This window comes from Muscardinus avellanarius (assembly GCF_963383645.1).
Source record: "Muscardinus avellanarius genome assembly, chromosome: X".
In the NCBI taxonomy this organism is placed as follows: Eukaryota; Metazoa; Chordata; class Mammalia; order Rodentia; family Gliridae; genus Muscardinus; species Muscardinus avellanarius.
This window is the reverse complement of record NC_137792.1, coordinates 101,824,715-101,846,726: the sequence shown is the minus strand read 5'-3', so window position 1 is coordinate 101,846,726 and position 22,012 is coordinate 101,824,715.

Sequence of the window (22,012 nt, the reverse complement as noted above, 5' to 3'; positions counted from 1 at the left end):
CAGGCCAACACTGGGTCTGGGCCATGCCAGAGTCCCGTAATTACATCCTTCCATTTAACATATCCCTGACATGTAGGCTTATGTGTCATATGACGATCAGCCGCAGATAATCCATTTAGATCCAGGTTTAAAAAATTTAGAGTAAAAAGAGCCAATGCCAATTGCTGTTTAGGGGGCCTACCGTGGCCGATTCCCCCTTTTTGTTGAAGAAGACATTCTTTTAATGTTCCATGTGCACGCTCAACGATGCCCTGAGCTTGTGGATTATAGGGAAGGCCATGATTTAGAGAAACTGAAAGGGTTTTGCAAAAAGCTATAAACTTATGTGAAGTATAAGCAGGGCCATTATCAGTTTTTAATTGATGAGGTTTACCCCAGGCTGCCCAGGCTTCGAGACAATGAGTAATAACATGATGTGACTTTTCACCAGTCAAAGCAGAGGCAAAAATAATACCAGAACAGGTATCCACGGAGACATGAACATATTTTAAGGACCCAAACTCCTGAAAATGGGTAATGTCCATTTGCCATACCCTTAACGGTAAAAGGCCTCGAGGATTAACGCCCAAACTCGGAGGGTGCAGAAAGGTAACACATTGCTGGCAATCCAGAACTATTTGGCGAGCATCCGCTCTGGTTAATTGAAAACGATGTTGTAAAGTTTTTGCAGGTACATGAAACTGGGCATGAAAAATACGAGCTTGATCTAAAGAAGAAACTAAAAAAATAAAATTTTTGCGAGTACATATATCTACCAAATTATTACCCTCACTAAGAGGCCCGGGAAGTCCGGTATGTGCTCTAATATGTTGAACAAAAAATTTAGAAGTCCTTTGCCAGATTAAAGATTGTAATTGTCTAAATAAGGAACAGACTTTGCTGGAGGCATTAAAATGACCGGCTGCCTCCAAAATATTGACTGCATTAACCACATATAAAGAATCTGATAATAAATTAAAGGAAAAGGGACAAGTCTTAAAAACTTCAATAACAATTTTAAGCTCTACTATTTGGGGAGAATCAGGTTCAAATTGTATCAAAACAGGCTCATTTGGTTCGATTAAATAAGCTCCACATCCAGTCTTAGATCCATCAGTAAAAATATTGACAGCATTATGAATAGGGACTGAAGAGGTATTTTTAGGAAAGATCACTGGATGCCTCTGTAAAAAACTTAATATTGGATGTTTTGGATAATGATTATCAATTTTCCCCAAAAAGGAGCAATGCAGCACTGCCCAAATATCCAAAGTTCCACAAAGAACTTTAATTTGATCACTAGAATAAGGAACAATCAACAAGGATGGCTGATCACCAAAATGTTGCAAGCATTGTTGAATACCAAGTAATGCTAAGGATGCCACCTCTGACGGGTAATAAGAAATGGATTTACTGGGAGAAGACTTAGGATGGATCCATAATAGAACTCCATCTTGCCAGAGAAGTGCCGTGGGTTGTAAATAGGTCTGTAACAGGCATAGGGAGATTGGTTTATTCTCGTCCTTTCGTTGGAGCATTGCCTCAGTTAAACCCTCTTCCACTAAGAGTAATGCCTTTCTGGCTTCCGGGGTCAAGACCCGTGGTGAATCAAGGGCAGGATCACCTTTTAGGATATCATACAATGGCCGAAGGGCATGATTGGGCAACCCCAAAAAGCTTCGGATCCAATTAATATCCCAATAATTTTTGAAAATCATTAAGAGAATTTAGACAATCTTTACGAATTTCAATTTTTTGGGGGGAAACATAAAGGGGATTTATCTTTGTCCCCAAATAAGAAGCAGTGAAACTCATTTGAATCTTTTCATTTCTTGTAAACCTGAGGGCATAGGAAAGTCCAGATCTAATTTAGGCAAACGGGATTTTTTTGAGGCTGAATGAATCGACACACATGCCATTTGTTTCTTTAACGAACCTTTTTCTTCATCAGAAGAATCAGAAGAGGAGTCTGGCCCTTTAAATTCAGATAAATTTGGATAGAGTGAGGAACGGGACAGGTTCCCCTGCTTCTCTAACTGCCCGTTCTGACTTATGCTCCTCAGATTTCTGTTCTTTGAGTAATTCAAGGGCGGTTTGCCCTTCCTTAATAGCATCATGATATTTTTGATCTTCTAAACAACCTCTGACCAATTTCCAAATAGGTAGAACACAGGGATTAAGGCTTCCCTGTTGCTTGGCATATTCAAGATCTCGACCAAGCTTTTCCCAACTAGGAACTGTCAGGTTACCTGAGACAGCAAACCATGGAGCGGCGTGGTCACAACCATTTAAAAATTTTTCTAAGGTAGACTTTCTAAGTTTTAAACTTCTAGAACGAAGTAGCTCCTGAAGAGCCAAAAAAATTGGATGAGACTGCGAAGCCCCCATCCCAAAACTAAGCTCAAAATGAAACTCAAAAATGGTCCGCTTTGATCACGGCTCTACCTTCGCGTTCCCGCGTCCGCTTTGACCGCAGCTCCACTTTCACTTTTTCGCGTCTGCTTTGACCGCAGCTCTACTTTTACTTTCCCGCGTCTGCTTTGATCGCAGCTCTACTTTTACTTTCCCGTGTCTGCTTTGATCGCAGCTCTACTTTTACTTTCCCGCATCTGCTTTGATCGCAGCTCTACTTGATTTGCTCTCCCCTTATCCACGGGTGAGAGCGGTTACCCGCATTTTTCGCGGACCCCCCAATCTACCAGGGGACTTACCGGTGCACCTTCCCTGACGACAGCAAGTTCTGAGCTTCACGCACGGGAGCTGATTTCTCCCCGTACGGGCCACCAGTTGTCGCATCCCTCGACCAGCGATTAAGACGCAACACGAAGCTCTTCTTGCAAGCCGTTTATTCAGGATACTAGTAATGGCGGAATGGCGAAGATCTGCCTCGCCATGAGTCTGACTCATCAGACTGTGGCACCTGACTGCGCCGAACGGCTAAATGTCAGGAAAAATTCTTGGTGGAATTCTTGTAGTTCAGAAATGTCAGATCTGTCTCTTAGCGTGTATCAGTAGAGCCTCTGTCCCCCTAGAAGCCACCTGATGCCTCCACGAAGAAAAGTCCAGGAAGAGCCGGGCGTAGTGGCGCATGGTTGTAATTCCATCATTCTGGAGGCTGAGACAGGAGGATCGCGTTTGCGGACTGCCTCAGCTACTTAGTGAAGCACTCTGTAACTTAGTGAGACCCTGTTTCTAAATAAAGAATAAGGACGGGCGTGGGGGCGCAGGCTTGTAATCCCAGCATTCGGGAGGCTGAGACTGGAGGAGCGCGGTTCGCGGATAGCCTCAGCTACTTAGTGAGGCTCTCTGGAACTTAGTGAGACCCGGTTTCAAAATAAAGAATAAAAAATAGGGTAGGGGTTGTAGCTCCGAGGTCAAATGCTTCTAGGTTCCATCCCAGACCCGCAGAAAAAAAAATAAGAATAAGAAACAGGGCAGGGGGTGTAACTCGGTGGTCATGCCCCTGGGTCCTTCCCCCGACCACAAAAAAAAAAAAAAAGAGATAAAAGTCTCAGAAGTGTCGCAGAGAGGAACTACTCATCAGCCTGTGTCAGCTCACTGGCGCCACATGGCTAGATGTTTGCAAAATTTCTCACTGGAATTATTTGAAGTTCAGACATTTCAGATCTGGTCCTTAGAGAGGGTCTTTCCTCAGGAACGCTAGTCCATCGCCTCAGAGAAGTGTAAGCACATTTGGGAAGTTACGCCTTCAAAACAGAATGTATCTACATTTTGCAAGGAAGCTCCAACCTGGCTTGAGCAAGAGCCCATGTCTGGGTAGCGCAGGAGTCCTGCAAGCCAAGATCCCTGGATGTCCTGCTCATTCCTGCTTTCCCATTAGCAATTAGCGAATAAATGGTAAAGGATTTTCCCACCACCACCGTTTGAAAAAAGAGATTGCAAACAGGAAACGGCTGCGGGTTTTTTGGATTTTGGGGTTTTTTTTTTTGTTTTTTTTTTTGGGTTTTTTTTTTTTGGTGGTACTGGGGTTCCTGGAAGCCCTTCTTTCTACCTCTGGGCTACACTCGTAGACCTATTGATAAGTTGGGTTCTGCACTCACATGACCTCTGCAGAGCAAGGGAGGGGCTGAAACCCCCGCAAGAATTGGGCGTTCCCGCGAGTAAACCCCCATCTCGCGAGATGCATACCTTGAAAAGGAGAGCCCGTGTCCTCAAGCTTCGGACAGGCGCACGGGCCCCACGGTGCCTCGCCCTGATCCCCGGGAGAGCCGTGCCATTAAAACTTTACATGCCATGTGTACCGGACCTCTCTCATGTTTTTCACACTCCGCCATACGCACATTATTTTTTATTTTACTCGCATTAATTTTTTATTTTACTTATCACCTATTTTATATTTTGAAATAGGGTCTCTTAAGGCAGTGCGGCTGGCTTCCAACCTGCACTGTTGAGATCGGCGCCCCGCGCGACAACCAAGGAGGACCCCAAGCCACTCTCTTCATGCAAAAGCAAAGGTTTTATTCTTCCAGCATGCTGGGCCTCAAAGCATGATCAGCAAAGCTGAACATAGGCTGAGAGCCCCGAGCTTTGGGCGCAGGGGTTTTTATAGGTCTTACAAACAAAGGAATAAAGGTTTGGCAAACAACAGCAATCTTGTGGTTGTTCCAAGGATACAGTGATCCTTCCACCGGATCCAGCTTCAAGCACGTTGGCAGGCGCTGGCGGGGCACCCCTAGGTGACCCCTCCCCAATCGGAAGGACCCTGTGGGCCGGGTCTCTGGCCCCAACCATGGACGGTTGGGCAGGCGCTGGCGGGGCACCCCTAGGCAAAACCTCTCCACTCGGAAGGACTCTGTGTTCCGGGCCCCAACGCTAGACGGGTGGCAGGCGCTGGCGGGGTACCCCTAGGTGACCCCTAGGTAACCCCCTCCCCAATCGCAAGGACCCTGTGGTCCGGGCCTCTGGTCCGAACATGGGCAGAGAGCAGGCGCTGGCGGAGCACCCTTCGGCGACCCCCTTTTCACCCAGAAGGACCCTGTGGTCCGGGCCTCTGGCCCCGACACTGGGCCAATGGGCAGACTCTGGATGGACAACCTTTGGCGACCCCCCTTCCACCGTTAAGGACCCTGTGGTCCTGGCTTCTGGCTCCAACCCTGGACAGGTGGACAGGCGCTGGTGGTGCACCCTTCGGGGATCCCCTCTCCACCCGGAATGACCCTTTGGTCCCGGCCTCTGGCCCCGGGCCTGGGCGGGTGGGCAGGCGCTGGCGGGTCACCCTAGGCGACACCTGTCCACCCAGAAAGACCCTGTGGTCCGGGCCTCTGACCCCGACCCTGGTCGGATGGGGAGTCGTTGGCCGGAAACACTTCGGCGACCCCCCTTCCACCTAGTAAGACCCATGTGGTCCAGGCCTCTGACCCCAGGCCTGGGCCGGTGGGCAGGTGCTGGTGGGGCACCCTTCGGGGACCCCCCTTCCACCATGAAGGACCTTGTTGTCCTGGCCTCTGGCCCAGACCCTGGGCTGGTGGGCAGACCCTGGCGGTGCACCCCTAGGTCACCCCTTAACCACCCTGAAGGACCCTGTGGGCCGGGCTTCTGGCTCCGACCATGGGCGGGTGGGCAGGCGCCACCTGGGCACCCCATAGACACCCCCTCCACACCCCGTAGGACCCTGTGGTCCGGGCCTCTGGGCCCGATCTTGGACAGGTGGGCAGGCGCTGGCGGAGCACCCGTTGGGGACCCCCCTTCCACCCAGAAAGACCCTGTGGTCCAGGCCCCTAGCCCCAGGCCTTGGCGGGTGTGCAGGCTTTGGTGGGGCACCCCTAGGTCACCGCCTCCCCACCAGGAGGGACCCTGTGCTCCGGGTCTCTGGCCCCGACCCTGGGCGGGTGGGTAGGCGCTGGCGAGGCACCCCTTAGACACCCCCTACCCCCCCGGAAGGACCCTGTGTTCCGGGCCTCTGTCCCCGACCCTGGGCAGGTGGGTAGGCGCTGGTGGGGCACCCTTCGGGGACCCCCCTTCCACCCTGATGGAACCTGTGGTCCGGGCCTCTGGCCCCTACCCTGGGCGGGTGGACAGGTGTTTGCAGGGCACCCCTAGGTCACCCCCTCCCCACCCCGAAGTACCCTATGGTCCGGATCTCTGGCCCTGACCCCGGGCGGGTGGGCAGGCATAGGCGGGGCATTCTTCGGGGACCCACACCCCTTTTACACTGAAGGACCCTGTGGTACGGGCCTCTGGTCCTGACCCTGGGCAGGTGGGTAGGCGCTGGTGGGGCAACCCTAGGTGACACCCTCCCCACTCGGAAGGACCCTGTGGGTCGGGCCCCTGGCCCCGATTATGGGCGAGTGGGGAGATGCTGGCGTGGCAACCCTAGGCAACCCCCTTTACACCTGGAAGGACCCTGTGGTCCGGGCCTCTGTCCCGACCATGGGCAGAGGGCAGGCGCTGGAGGAGCACCCTTCGTCGACCCCTTTTTCAAACGGGAGGACCCTGTGGTCCGGGACTCTGGCCCCGACTCTGGTCGGATGTGCAGGCTCTTGCGGGACACCCTTCGGCGACCCGCCCTTTCACTCAGAAGGACCCTGTGGTCAGGGACTCTGGCCCCGAGACTGGCCGGGTGGGCAGGCGCTGGTGGGGCACCCTTCTGGGACCACTTGTCCATCCGGAATGACCTTGTGGTCGGGGCCTCTGGCAACGACCCTGGGCAGGTGGGCAGGTGCTGGCGGGGCACCCTTAAAGCACCCCCACCCCACCCGGAATGACCCTGTGGTCTGGGCCTCTGGCCCCGTCCTTGGGCCGGTGGGCAGGTGTTGGCGGGGCACCGCTAGGCGACCCCCTTTCCACCCCGAAGGACCCTTTGGTCTGGGCCTCTGGCCTCGACCCTGCGTGGGTGGGCAGGCGCTTGCGGGACACACTTCGGTGACCCCCCTTCCACCCGGAAGGACCCTTTGGTCCGGGACTCTGGCCCCAGGCCTGAGTGGGTGGGAATATGCTTCTGGAGCACCCTTCCGCTAGCACCTTTCCACCCTGACGGACACTGTGGTCCGGGCCTCTGGCCCCCATCCTGGGCGGGAGGGCAGGCACTGGCAGGGAACCCTTCGGGGACCCCCCTTCCACCCTGAAGGACCCTGTGGCACGGGGATGCCCCGACCCTGGTTGGATGGGGAGGCGTGGCGGGACACCCTTCCGCAACCCCCCCTTCCACCCAGAAAGACCCTGTGGTCCAGGCCTCTGGCCCCAGGCATGGGCAGGTGGGCAGGTGCTGGCGGGGCGCCCCTAGTTCACCCCCTATCCATCCCAAAGGACCCTGTGGCCCGGGAATCTGGCCCCGACAATGGGCGGGTGGGCAGACGCAGGAGGGGACCCTTCGGGGAACCACCTTTTACCCTTTAGGACCCTGTGGTCCAGGCCTCTGGCCTCGAACCTGGGTGGGTAGGCAAGCGCTTAGTCAACCACTCCTCACCCAGAAGGACCCTGTTTTCCGGCCTCAGGCCCCGACCCTGGGCGGGTGGGCAGGTGATGGCGGGGCACCCTTGGGGGACCCCCTTTCCACACTGGAATAACCCTGTGGTCCAGGCCTCTGGATCTGACCCTCGGCAGGTGGGTATGTGCTGCAGAGACACCCTTTGGTCACCCCCTCCCCACACTGAAGGACCCTGTGGTCCGGGCCTCTGCCCCCGACACTTGTCGGGTGGGCAGGCACTGGCGGAGCACCCCTAGGTCACCTCTCCCCACCCTGAAGGACCCTGTGGTCTGGGTCAGCTTCCACCACCACAATTTGCCATCAGAAAACAGTTAGTTCTATAGATTAACGTTTCGTTGAGCATTTCCCAAGCAGAATGTTATTTGATCAGTGTTTGGTAGGCTGAAACATAAGGATCCCAGGTTCAAGGACAGCTCAGAAACGGAACGAGGCCCTCTGTAACAGAGTGAGACCTTGTTTCACACAAATAAAATATATGGCTCTGAGGGTAGCTAAGAAATAGAAAACCCCCGGGTTGGATTCCTGTACTATAAATAAATATAGTAATTAGACATCGCTATAAGCATAGTTCTGATCTGCCCGAGAACTACAAGGGAGACCCAGGCATAGAAGTAGAAGAAATGATCATTTCAAACCGAAAATAAAAAGTCACTAAACCAATAACCCTTTGTTCACCGTGAAGACAATGACACACAGATGTTTTACAAGGACAAGGTTTTATTTGGCAAAGGCCCCTTGAAGAATGAGCAGGACCACCCCCCTCTGGAATCTGTCCAGCTTTGGGCGTGCTGCAGGTCTCCGAGCCCGGGTGGTGGCTCTGAAAAGAGCCTTTGGGGTTGGTGGCTGGCGGCATCCAGAGCGGCTCAGGAGCGGCGGCACCTGCGGACGGCCCTCTTGCCCTCGTACCTGGCTTGAGTGGCCAGCTGGCCGGGCAGCAGGAGGCGCACCGCGGCGTGGAGGTCTCTGGCCCTGAGGGTCGAGCCCTTTCTCAGGCGGCACAGGAAGCTCGCCTCGCCCGCGATGCGCTCGAACATGTCCTGCACGAACGACTCCAGGATGCACACGGCCGCCTGGGAGAGGCTCAGGCCCGCGTGCAGGTGCTTCAGCACCCGGCAGAAGTAGGTGGCGAAGCTCTGGCGACGCCGGGACCCGCGGCGGCGGCGGCGCCTGCGCCTGGGCTGCCGCTGCTGCTTGGGGGTCTCAGCCTTGGCCTCCTCGGGCTGCCGGAGGCTCTGGCTCTCCTCAGGAGACATGTCGCAGGCCGCCTCAGCCATCGCACTGCCACTAGCCATTCGCAGGGAAGGACAGGAAATGGCGCTGGCCCAGACCCAGCGGTCCTTTGAGAAGGCGGCTTTCGTCCCGGTCCTGGGCGGGCTCCACGAGTCTGTGGATGGCGGGCCCGGCCTAGAGCCTGTCAATCAACTACATGCCTCAAGGTGATTGGCTGGCCGACTTGATTGACACTGGGCCGCAACAATCCCAGAGAGGGCGCCACTCGCGGGGTTCCCGCTCAATCAGTCAGCCGCTGTCCCCTAGAAGCCACTAGGTGCCTCCACCAGAAAAAGTCCCGTATATGTCCCGGGACCACTGACTCATCAGCCTGTGGCACCTGACTGCGCCGAACGGCTAAATGTCAGGAAAAATTCCCGCTGGGATTTCTTGTAGTTCAGAAATGTCAGATCTGTCTCTTAGCGTGTATCAGTAGAGCCTCTGTCCCCCTAGAAGCCACCTGATGCCTCCACCAAGCAAAGTCCAGGAAGAGCCGGGCGTAGTGGCGCATGGTTGTAATTCCATCATTCTGGAGGCTGAGACAGGAGGATCGCGTTTGCGGACTGCCTCAGCTACTTAGTGAAGCACTCTGTAACTTAGTGAGACCCTGTTTCTAAATAAAGAATAAGGACGGGTGTGGTGGCGCATGCTTGTAATCCCAGCATTCGGGAGGCTGAGACTGGAGGATCGCGGTTCGCTGAATAGCCTCAGCTACTTAGTGAGGCTCTCTGGAATTTAGTGAGACCCGGTTTCAAAATAAAGAATAAAAAATAGGGTTGGGGTTGTAGCTCGGAGGTCAAATGTTTCTGGGTTCCATCCCAGACCTGCAGGAAAAAAAAGAATAAGAAACAGGGCAGGGGGTGTAACTCGGTGGTCGAATGCCCCTGGATCCTTCTCCAGACCGCAAAAAAAAAGAAAGAAAAGTCTCAGAAGTGTCGCAGAGAGGAACTACTCATCAGCCTGTGTCAGCTCACTGGCGCCACATGGCTAGATGTTTGCAAAAATTCTCACTAGAATTATTTGAAGTTCAGACATTTCAGATCTGGTGCTTAGAGAGTGTCTTTCCTCGGGAACGCTGGTACATCACCTCAGAGAAGTGTAAGCACATTTGGGAAGTTACGCCTTCAAAACAGAATGTATCTACATTTGGCAAGGACGCTCCAACCTGGCTTGAGCAAGAGCCCATGTCTGGGTAGCTCAGGAGTCCTGCAAGCCAAGATCCCTGGATGTCCTGCTCATTCCCGCTTTTCCCATTAGCCCTTAGTGAATAAATGGTAAAGGATTGTCCCATTCCCGCTTTTCCCATTAGCACTTAGTGAATAAATGATAAAGAAGGATTGTCCCACCACCACAGTTTGAAAAAAGAGATTGCAAACAGGAAACGGCTGGGTTTTTTTTTTTTTTTTTTGATGGTACTGGGGTTCCTGGAAGCCCTTCTACCACTGGGATACACTAGTAGACCTATTTTAAATTTTGAAATAGGGTCTCTTAAGGCAGCACGGCTGGCTTCCTACCTGCACTATTGAGATCGGCGCCCAGCGCGACAACCAAGGAGGACCCCAAGCCACTCTCTTCATGCAAAAGCAAAGGTTTTTTCTTGCAGCATGCTGGGGCTCAAAGCATGATCAGCAAAGTTGAACAGAGGCTGAGAGCCCCGAGCTTTGGGCGCAGGGGGTTTTATAGGTCTTACAAACAAAGGAATAAAGGTTTGGCAAACATCAGCAACCTTGTGGTTGTTCCACGAATACAGTGATCCTTCCACCGGATCCAGCTTCAAGCACGTCTGCTCACATTCGTTAGTTTAGCCTGAAGGCTATCTCCAGGTTGTGACTGTCGAGGTCAGCCGGCTATGCAGCTGGAACACAGTTTTCCCTTTGTTAACAAGTGTGGTGTCAGCACAAGCAGGATAAGGGGAGAGAAGTGGGGGAGAAACGGGAAAGATCCTGTCTTGCTGTCTTAGTTTGATCTCCCCTATTTCTTAGTCTGATTCCCCTTTCAGCGGGGCACCCTTTAGGGGCCCCCCTTCCACCCTGAAGGAACCTGTGGTCTGGGCCCCTAGCCCCTACCCTGGGCGGGTGGACAGGTGCTGGCAGGACACCCCTAGGTCAACCCCTCCCCAACCCGAAGGACCCTGAGGTCCGGGTCTCTGGCCCTGACCCTGGGCGGGTGGGCAGGCTCAGGTGGGGCATCCTGTCGCATCCCTCGACCAGCGATTAAGACACAACACGAAGCTCTTCTTGCAAGCCGTTTATTCAGGATACTAGTAATGGCGGAATGGCGAAGATCTGCCTCGCGCAGGGCATTATAAACATTAACTCTCTCAATCACCTCTTGCCACATCTCACTCACTCACTGGCTCACGCTCGTCAGGTCACCACCACGTCATGTGTCACGTAACCCTAGCCTCCAAATATGGAGTTGCTTCCTGCACAGCCATGTGCCAATCAAGCTCAGAGGCAGGAAGCCAGCACCATCTTTTAATGGCGGCTCACCACAATTCCCCCTTTTTGTTTTTATAGGCAACAGGTAAGAGCAGAGGTTTGACCCCTATTAATCACTGGCACCTTTTTCTAGGGACGGGTACTTGGGTGCCTAACCCGTGTGCAGTCAAGCGTACTCTTCCTGAGGACCAAACTTGTGCCCTCAGCTGCAGTGCTTTGCCTCGCAACCTGAGCCACTATGCCTTAGCTGCCGCGAGCCAGGCTTGGGGTGATTGTCCCTCCTCGATAGCCACACAGGCCTGTATAAACATGGCTGTATTATGATCAAAACTTTGGCGAAGATGAGCAATGCACCAGACACAAAACAACACAGCCACAACCAATAATCCCATCAAGGCCCCCAATCCAGCCCATTCCTTTAGATGATTCATGGCATGAGTTATCCAAGATGACAGTCCTTCGGCCAAACTAATGTCCACACGAGTCGAGTTGACGGTGACCACGGCAGTGCGTAATCTCTCTAGTTGGGTTTCAAATTCTCCCGTCCAGTTGCCTAAAAGATAAATTGACAACTCCCGAGACAGGTTAGCGGCTTTTGTAGAGTTTTCATATTGAACGCTGGTAACACAGAGACCAGGGTATCTCCATTCACATCCAAGCTGAGCAAGCTGCCATAATATCTCAACTTGTTCTTGTACTAAATCAATGCGCTGATTAACTACCATAAGGCCGCCTTTAAGTTGACTATTCAGCGTTGTTTGAGTATCTAAGGCCTGCGCCACAGTGGAGGACATATTAATTAAAGTCTCCGCTGTCTGTACTGTCTGAGTTAAGGCAATTGCAGCTGCAGTGCCCGCAGCAGCAGCGGCAGCAATCGCGGCTACAATGGCAGCCGTGATGCCAAAATCTCGTTTAGACCTAAATAAAACCATGGAATTGGGAGCATCCACTGGGACTGGAACCCAGCGAGGAATTCGAGCAATCATAGCACGAGAAAAACTTCTATTATTCCAGCACAAACTATAAAAACAGCTATAATTATTACAAAAGGAAAAGCTATTATTACTCAATATAAAAATAAAAGGAGGATGAACACACACGCTAGCAGGGCAATAATGTTTAGTTTGTATAATTTTTGGTGTTAATTGACTGCAAGAATAAGTGGAGGAGGAACTATATTCCTCATCACAATCTTTATTGACATCATTACCTTTTGTTGTGCAATTTGAATACGTTCGTAATTCAACATGTTCACAAGAGACATTCGCTACCCCGAAACTTCCTCCCTGAAGCATAACTAACGGAGAGGCATCCAGACAACTTCCATTTATACCACAAAGCATCCATTTATGAAAGGGACTATGGGCTAGATCTTGACTAAAGAGGCCCTGTAAATCTTCTGAAGAACCAACGGCACCAGGTGAGAAGGTAAAAAAGGGATTATTATATATATGTCTAACCACACTGGATTGGCAATCAGTCCAGGGCCATTCTTCTCCCAGATTATAGGAACCACTACAATGAGGAGCCCATTTAGGCTGTCTTAAAGTAGAATTAGGCCTTTGTGCACAAAGTGGCCAGGTGCCATTTATCCAGATAACATTATCCGAAAATGGATTCTTTAGCTGTAGATAACCCTTCGGAGCAGTAACAGTATTATTTTGTCTCTGTTTTCCCCATTTTTGTTTGAGGGAAAACCAGCCTGATATTCCCTTTTGTAAGGGGATACAAGATTCGTTCTCCTGAGGAGATGAGGTAGTGAAACAGAGGCTGCCCAACTCCCTAAAAGTATTATTAATCTCTAAAGGTGCCTGTTCTTCATCTAACGGCAGGTAGGGTAGATTAATTTTCTTATTACTGGTAAATAATCGAGGAAAGACTTGAGCGCTATGTCTCACTGGCATGGGTACCGGAAATGCCGATAGAATTCCCCATCTCCATTCCATCTGAACCGAGGTTATTAGGCGAAGCAGCATCCACAGCCGTAGGGGGTTTCTCATTTTCATGATTATTGCAGCGCCTAGTCAAGCGTTCTGGGAGCCACACCGGGTCCTGCTGATTCTGTGGAAAAACACAGACAGATCCTCTCGTCCAGGCCAACACTGGGTCTGGGCCATGCCAGAGTCCCGTAATTACATCCTTCCATTTAACATATCCCTGACATGTAGGCTTATGTGTCATATGACGATCAGCCGCAGATAATCCATTTAGATCCAGGTTTAAAAAATTTAGAGTAAAAAGAGCCAATGCCAATTGCTGTTTAGGGGGCCTACCGTGGCCGATTCCCCCTTTTTGTTGAAGAAGACATTCTTTTAATGTTCCATGTGCACGCTCAACGATGCCCTGAGCTTGTGGATTATAGGGAAGGCCATGATTTAGAGAAACTGAAAGGGTTTTGCAAAAAGCTATAAACTTATGTGAAGTATAAGCAGGGCCATTATCAGTTTTTAATTGATGAGGTTTACCCCAGGCTGCCCAGGCTTCGAGACAATGAGTAATAACATGATGTGACTTTTCACCAGTCAAAGCAGAGGCAAAAATAATACCAGAACAGGTATCCACGGAGACATGAACATATTTTAAGGACCCAAACTCCTGAAAATGGGTAATGTCCATTTGCCATACCCTTAACGGTAAAAGGCCTCGAGGATTAACGCCCAAACTCGGAGGGTGCAGAAAGGTAACACATTGCTGGCAATCCAGAACTATTTGGCGAGCATCCGCTCTGGTTAATTGAAAACGATGTTGTAAAGTTTTTGCAGGTACATGAAACTGGGCATGAAAAATACGAGCTTGATCTAAAGAAGAAACTAAAAAAATAAAATTTTTGCGAGTACATATATCTACCAAATTATTACCCTCACTAAGAGGCCCGGGAAGTCCGGTATGTGCTCTAATATGTTGAACAAAAAATTTAGAAGTCCTTTGCCAGATTAAAGATTGTAATTGTCTAAATAAGGAACAGACTTTGCTGGAGGCATTAAAATGACCGGCTGCCTCCAAAATATTGACTGCATTAACCACATATAAAGAATCTGATAATAAATTAAAGGAAAAGGGACAAGTCTTAAAAACTTCAATAACAATTTTAAGCTCTACTATTTGGGGAGAATCAGGTTCAAATTGTATCAAAACAGGCTCATTTGGTTCGATTAAATAAGCTCCACATCCAGTCTTAGATCCATCAGTAAAAATATTGACAGCATTATGAATAGGGACTGAAGAGGTATTTTTAGGAAAGATCACTGGATGCCTCTGTAAAAAACTTAATATTGGATGTTTTGGATAATGATTATCAATTTTCCCCAAAAAGGAGCAATGCAGCACTGCCCAAATATCCAAAGTTCCACAAAGAACTTTAATTTGATCACTAGAATAAGGAACAATCAACAAGGATGGCTGATCACCAAAATGTTGCAAGCATTGTTGAATACCAAGTAATGCTAAGGATGCCACCTCTGACGGGTAATAAGAAATGGATTTACTGGGAGAAGACTTAGGATGGATCCATAATAGAACTCCATCTTGCCAGAGAAGTGCCGTGGGTTGTAAATAGGTCTGTAACAGGCATAGGGAGATTGGTTTATTCTCGTCCTTTCGTTGGAGCATTGCCTCAGTTAAACCCTCTTCCACTAAGAGTAATGCCTTTCTGGCTTCCGGGGTCAAGACCCGTGGTGAATCAAGGGCAGGATCACCTTTTAGGATATCATACAATGGCCGAAGGGCATGATTGGGCAACCCCAAAAAGCTTCGGATCCAATTAATATCTCCCAATAATTTTTGAAAATCATTAAGAGAATTTAGACAATCTTTACGAATTTCAATTTTTTGGGGGGAAACATAAAGGGGATTTATCTTTGTCCCCAAATAAGAAGCAGTGAAACTCATTTGAATCTTTTCATTTCTTGTAAACCTGAGGGCATAGGAAAGTCCAGATCTAATTTAGGCAAACGGGATTTTTTTGAGGCTGAATGAATCGACACACATGCCATTTGTTTCTTTAACGAACCTTTTTCTTCATCAGAAGAATCAGAAGAGGAGTCTGGCCCTTTAAATTCAGATAAATTTGGATAGAGTGAGGAACGGGACAGGTTCCCCTGCTTCTCTAACTGCCCGTTCTGACTTATGCTCCTCAGATTTCTGTTCTTTGAGTAATTCAAGGGCGGTTTGCCCTTCCTTAATAGTATCATGATATTTTTGATCTTCTAAACAACCCCTGACCAATTTCCAAATAGGTAGAACACAGGGATTAAGGCTTCCCTGTTGCTTGGCATATTCAAGATCTCGACCAAGCTTTTCCCAACTAGGAACTGTCAGGTTACCTGAGACAGCAAACCATGGAGCGGCGTGGTCACAACCATTTAAAAATTTTTCTAAGGTAGACTTTCTAAGTTTTAAACTTCTAGAACGAAGTAGCTCCTGAAGAGCCAAAAAAATTGGATGAGACTGCGAAGCCCCCATCCCAAAACTAAGCTCAAAATGAAACTCAAAAATGGTCCGCTTTGATCACGGCTGTACCTTCGCGTTCCCGCGTCCGCTTTGACCGCAGCTCCACTTTCACTTTTTCGCGTCTGCTTTGACCGCAGCTCTACTTTTACTTTCCCGCGTCTGCTTTGATCGCAGCTCTACTTTTACTTTCCAGTGTCTGCTTTGATCGCAGCTCTACTTTTACTTTCCCGCATCTGCTTTGATCGCAGCTCTTCTTGATTTGCTCTCCCCTTATCCACGGGTGAGAGCGGTTACCCGCATTTTTCGAGGACCCCCCAATCTACCAGGGGACTTACCGGTGCACCTTCCCTGACGACAGCAAGTTCTGAGCTTCACGCACGGGAGCTGATTTCTCCCCATACAGGCCACCAGTTGTCGCGTCCCTCGACCAGCGATTAAGACGCAACACGAAGCTCTTCTTGCAAGCCGTTTATTCAGGACACTAGTAATGGCGGAATGGCGAAGATCTGCCTCGCGCAGGGCATTATAAACATTAACTGTCCCAATCACCTCTTGCCACATCTCACTCACTCACTGGCTCACGCTCGTCAGGTCACCACCACGTCATGTGTCACGTAACCCTAACCTCCAAATATGGAGTTGCTTCCAGCACAGCCATGTGCCAATCAAGCCCAGAGGAAGGAAGCCAGCGCCATCATTTAATGGCGGCTCACCACAGCATCCTTCGGAGACCCCCCTTCCACCCTGAAGGACCCTGTGGTTAGGTCTGGGCGGGTGGGCAGGCGCTGGTAAGGCCCCCCTTTAGTCACTCCCTCATCTCCTGGAAAGACCCTTTGGTCCGGGCCTCTGTCCCTGAACCTGGGCATGTGGGCAGGCGCTGGAAGGACACACTTTGGGGACCCCCCTTTGACCCTGAAGGACCCTGTGGAACGGGCCTCTGGCCCTGACCCTGGGCTGGTTGGCAGGCGTTGGCGGGGCACCCCTAGGCGACCCCTCCCCACTCGGAAGGACCCTGTGATCTGGTCCTCTGGCCCCGACCCTGGGAGGGTGGGCAGGCACTGGTGGGGTACCCCTAGGTGACCCCCTCCCAATCAGGAGGACCCTATGGTTCAGGCCTCTGGCCCCGACCCTGGGTGGGTGGGCAGGCGCTGGCAGGACACCCTTCGGGGACCCCCCCTTCCACTCGGAAGGACACTGTGGTTCGGGCCACTGACCCCAGCCTTGGGCGCGTGGGCCGGCACTTGCTGGGCACCCTTAGGTCACCCCCTCCCCACCCTGAAGGACTGTGTGTTCCGGGCCTCTGGCCCCGACCATGGGCGGGTGGCAAGGCGCTGGAGGGACACCCTTCAGCGACCCCCCTTCCACCCAGAAAGACCCTGTGGTCCAGGCCTCTGGCCCCAGGCCTGTGCATTGGGCAGGTGCTGGCGGGGCACCCTTTGGGGACCCTCCATTCCATCCTGAAGGACCATGTGGGCCGGGCCTCTTGCCCCGACCATGGGCGGGTGGGCAGGCACTGGCAGGCACCCCTAGGTCACACCCTCCCCACACGAAGTGACCCGGTGTTCCGGGCCTCTGGCCCCGACTCTGGGCTGGTTGGCAGGCACTGCCTGAGCACCCTTCGGCGACCCCCTTTACACCCGGAAGGACCCTGTGGTCCTGGCCTCTGACCCCGACCCTGGGCCGATGGGCAGGCTCTGGCAGGACACTCTTCGGCGACCCCCCTTCCACCCGGAAGATCCCTGTTTTCTGGGCTTCTGCTCAGACCCTGGACGGGTGGGCAGGCGCTGGTGGGGCTCCCTTCGTGACCCCCCTCTCCACCCAGAAAGACCCTGTGGTCCAGGCCTCTGGCACCAGGCCTGGGCGGGTAGGTAGGCGCTGGCGGGGCACCCTTCAGGGACCCCCCTTCCACCCTGAAGGACCCTGTGGTCTGGGCCTCAGGCCCCGACCCTGGGCGGATGGGCAGGCTCTGGCCGGAAACCCTTCGGCGACCCCCCTTCCACCCAGAAGGACCCTGTGGTCCGGGACTCTGGCCCGACCCTGGGAAGATGGGCAGGCCCTGGCGGGGCACCACTAGGTGACACCCTCCCCACCTGGAAGGACCCTGTGGTCTGGGCCTCTGGCCCCGACCCTGGGCGGGTGGGCAGGGGTTGGCGGGACACCGCTAGGCGACCCCTTTCCACCCGGAAGGACCCTGTGGTCCGGGTCTCTGGCCCCGAACCTGGGCGCATGGGCATAAGCTGGCGGGGCACCCTTCGGCGACTCTCTTTCCACACGGAAGGACGCTGTGGTCCGGGAGTCTGGCCCTGAACCTGGGCGAGTGGGCAGGAGCTGTCGGGGCACTCTTTGGCCAGCCCCTTTTCACCCGAAAGGACCCTGTGGTCCGGGCCTCTGGCCCCAAACGTGGGCGTGTGGACATACTCTGGCGGGGCACCCTTACACGACCACATTTCCACCCGGATGGACCCTGTGACCCAGGCCTGGCCCAGATCCTGGGTGGGTGGGCGGCGCTGGCGGGGCACCCCTAGGTCACCCCCTCCCCACTCGGAAGGACCCTGTGGTCCCGGCCTCTGGTCCTGACACTGGGCGGGTGGGCAGGCGATGGCGGGGCACCCTTCGGTGACCCCCTCTCCACATGTAAGGACCCTGTGGTCCGGGCCTCTGGCCCCGAATTTGGGCGGGTTGGCAGGTGCTGGCAGAGCACTCTTCGGCGACCCCCTTTTCACCCGCAAGGACTCTGTGGTCCGGGCCTCTGGCCCCGACCCTGGGCGGATCAGCAGACTCTGGGGACACCCTTCGGGGATCACCTCTCCACCCGGAAGGACCCTGTGGTCCGGGCCTCTGGTCCCGACCCTGGGCGTGTGTGCAGGAGCTGGTGGGACACCCCTAGGCGACCCCCTTTCCACCTGTAAGGACCCTGGGGTCGGGCCATTGCCCAGACCCTGGGCGTTGGGTACACGCTGGTGGGCACCCCTAGGTTACCGCCTCCCCACAGGAGGGACCCTGTGATCCGGGTCTCTGGCCCTGACCCTGGGCAGGTGGGCAGGTGCTGGCAAGGCACCCCTTAGACACCCCCTCCCCACCTGGATGGATCCTGTGGTCTGGGCCTCTGACTCTGACCCTGAGCGGGTGGGTAGGCGCTGGTGGGGCACCCCTAGGTCACTGCCTCCCCACCAGGAGGAACCCTGTGATCCAGGTCTCTGGCCCAGCCCCTGGGCAGGTGGGCAGGTGCTGGCGGGGCACCCCTTAGAAACTCCCTCACCACCCAGAAGGACCCTGTGGTCCGGGCCTCTGTCTCCGACCCTGAGCAGGTGGGTAGGCGCTGGTGGGGCACCCTTCGGGGACCCTCCTTCCACCCTGAAGGAACCTGTGGTCCGGGCCTCTGGCCCCTACCCTGGACGGATGGACAGGTGCTTGCAGGGCACGCCTAGGTCACCCCCTCCCCACCTCGAAGTACCCTGTGGTCCGGATCTCTGGCACGGACCTTGGGCGGGTGGGCAGGCGCTGGTGGAGCAACCCTAGGTGACCCCCTCCCTACTCGGAAGGACCCTGTGGGCCGGTCCTCTGGTCCCGAAGCTGGGCGAGTGGGCAGATGCTGGCGCAGCAACCCTAGGCGACCCCCTTTACACCCGGAAGGACCCTGTGGTCCAGGCCTCTGGCCCCGACCCTGGTTGGGTGGGAGGCGCTGGCGTGACACCCTTCGGCGACCCCCCCGTCCACCCTGAAGGACCCTGTGGTCTGGGCCTCTGACCCCAGCCTTGGGCGGGTAGGCAGGCGCTGGATGGGCACCCCTAGGTCACCCCCTCCCCACCCTGAAAGACCTTGTGGTCCGGGCCTCTGGCCCCGACCATGGGCGGGTGGGCAGGCCCTGGCAGAGCACCCTTCGGCGACCCCCTTTTCACCCGGAAAGACCCTGTGGTCCAGGCCTCTGGCCCCAACTCAGGGTGGGTGTGTGGAGCGGGTGGGGCACCCCTTTAATCACCCCCTCCCCACCTGGAAAGACCCGGTAGTCCGGCCTCGACCCGGGGTGGGTGGGCAGGCGTTGGTGGGACACTCTCCGGCGACCCCCCTTCCACTCCAAAAGACCCTTCGGTCCAGGCTTCTGGCCCCAGGCCTGGGCAGGTGGGCAGGCACTGGCGGGGCACGTTTCGGGAACCCCCTTCCACCCTGAAGGAACCTGTGGTCCTGGCCCCTGGCCCCTACCCTGGGCGGGTGGGCGGGTGCTGGCGGGGCACCCCTAGGTCACCCCCTCCACACCTAGAAGGAACCTGTGGTCCGGGCCCCTGGCCTGACCATGGGCAGAGGGCAGGCGCTGGCGGAGCACCCTTCGGAGACCCCCTTTTCACCTGGATGGACCCTGTGGTCTGGGACTCTGGTCCCGACCCTGGGCGTATGGGCAGGTTCTGGCCAGACACCCTTCGGCGACCCCCCCTTACACCCGGAAGGACCCTGTGATCAGGGCCTCTGGCCGCCACCGGGGTCAGGTGGGCAGGCGCTCGCAGGGCACCACTAGGTGACACCCTCCCCACCCGGAAGGACCCTGTGGTCTGGGCCTCTGGCACCAACCCTGGGCAGTGGGCAGGGGTTGGCAGGGCACCTCTAGGCGACCCCCTTTCCACCCGGAATGACCCTGTGGTCAGGGCCTCTGGCCCCGACCCTGGGTGGGTGGGCAGGCACTGGCAGGACTCACTTCGGAGACCACCTTTTCACCCAGAAGGACCCTGTGGTCTGGGCCGCTGGCCCCAGCCCTGGGCGGGTGGGCATACACTTGCGGGGCACCCTTCCGCGACCACCTTTCCACCCGGAAGGACTCTGTGGTCCGGGCCTCTGTGCCCGACCATGGGGGGGTGGGCAAGCACTGGTCGGTCACCCCTAGGTCAGCGCCTCCCTACCAGGAGGCACCCTGTTATCTGGGTCTCTGGCCCCGACCCTGGGCGGGTGGGCTGGTGCTAGAGGGGCACCCTTCGGGGATCCCCCTTGCACCCGGAAGGACCCTGTGGTCCGGGCCTCTGCCCCCGACTCTGATTGCATGGGGAAGCGTTGGTGGGACACCCTTCGGCGACACCCTTCCACCCAGAAAGACCCTGTGGTCCAGGCCTCTGGCCCCAGGCCTCGTTGGGTGGGCAGGTGCTGGCGGGGCACCCCTAGTTCACCCCGTATCCATCCCAAAGGACCCTGTGCCCCGGGTATCTGGCCCCGACGCTGGGTTGGTGGGCAGGCACTGGCAGAGCACCCCTAGGTCAGCCCTTCCCACCCTGAAGGACCCTGTGGTCTGAGCCACCTTCCACCACCAGTATCATTATTCCATTACCTGAGAAAGTGAGCCTAGGCACATTTGGGGCATTATTACTACAAACCAGAAGGCGTGTATGTTGTGGCGACATGAACCACACTGGCCTGAGCATGAATGCCTGACCTGGCAAGCAGAGGGGTCCTGCAAGCATGGTTCCTGGGTGTCCTTCTCATTTCCCAGTTCCCATCAACACCTTGGCGAATAAAAGGAAAGAATTAATCCCAACAACACAGTTCGTAACTAGAGACTGCCAACAGAATACGGCTAGTTCTACACATCAAATTTTTGTTCAATAAACTACATGCCTCAAGGTGATTAGCTACCCAACTTGATGGACACTGGGCCGCAACAATCAGAGACAGGGCTCCACGCCAGGGTTTCCCGCTCAATCAGTCAGCGGCTGTCCCCTTAGAAGCCACTAGGTGCCTCCACCAGAAAAAGTCCCGTAGATGTCCAGTGACCAATGACTCATCAGACTGTGGCACCTGATTGGCGCCGAGCAGCTAAATGTTAGGAAAAATTATCGCTGGAATTTCTTAAAGATCAGAAATGTATGATCTGTCTCTTAGAGTGTATCTTTCCTCAGGAACTCTAGTCCATCACCTCTGAGAAGTTACCCTAAGCACATTTAGGACGTTACTTCTTGCAATCGAACGGGATCTACATTGTGCAGGGATGATCAACCCTGGCTTGAGCAAGAGCCCTTGACCTGGCTGGCAGAAGGGTGCTGCAAGCCAAGGTCCCTGGATGTCATGCTCATTCCCCTGTTCCCATCAGCCCCTAGGTGAATAAAGGAAAAGGATTGCACCACCACCACAATTTTTTTTTTTTTTTTTTTTTTTGGTGGTGGTGGTACTAGGGTTCCTGGAAACCCTTCTACCTCTGGGCCACAATCCTAGACCTATTTATACTTTTTCTTTGGAAATAGGGTTTTTTAAGCCAGAAAGGCTGGCTTCGAACCAGCACAATCCTCCTGCCTCTGCCTCCCGATCGCGGGTATTACAAGCGTGTGCCACTACGCCAGCTTGTACCACCACAATTTGCAAACAGAAAACAGTTAGTTCTATATATTAACGTTTCGTTGAGCATTTCCCAAGCAGAATGTTATTTGATCAGTGTTTGGGAGGCTGAAACATA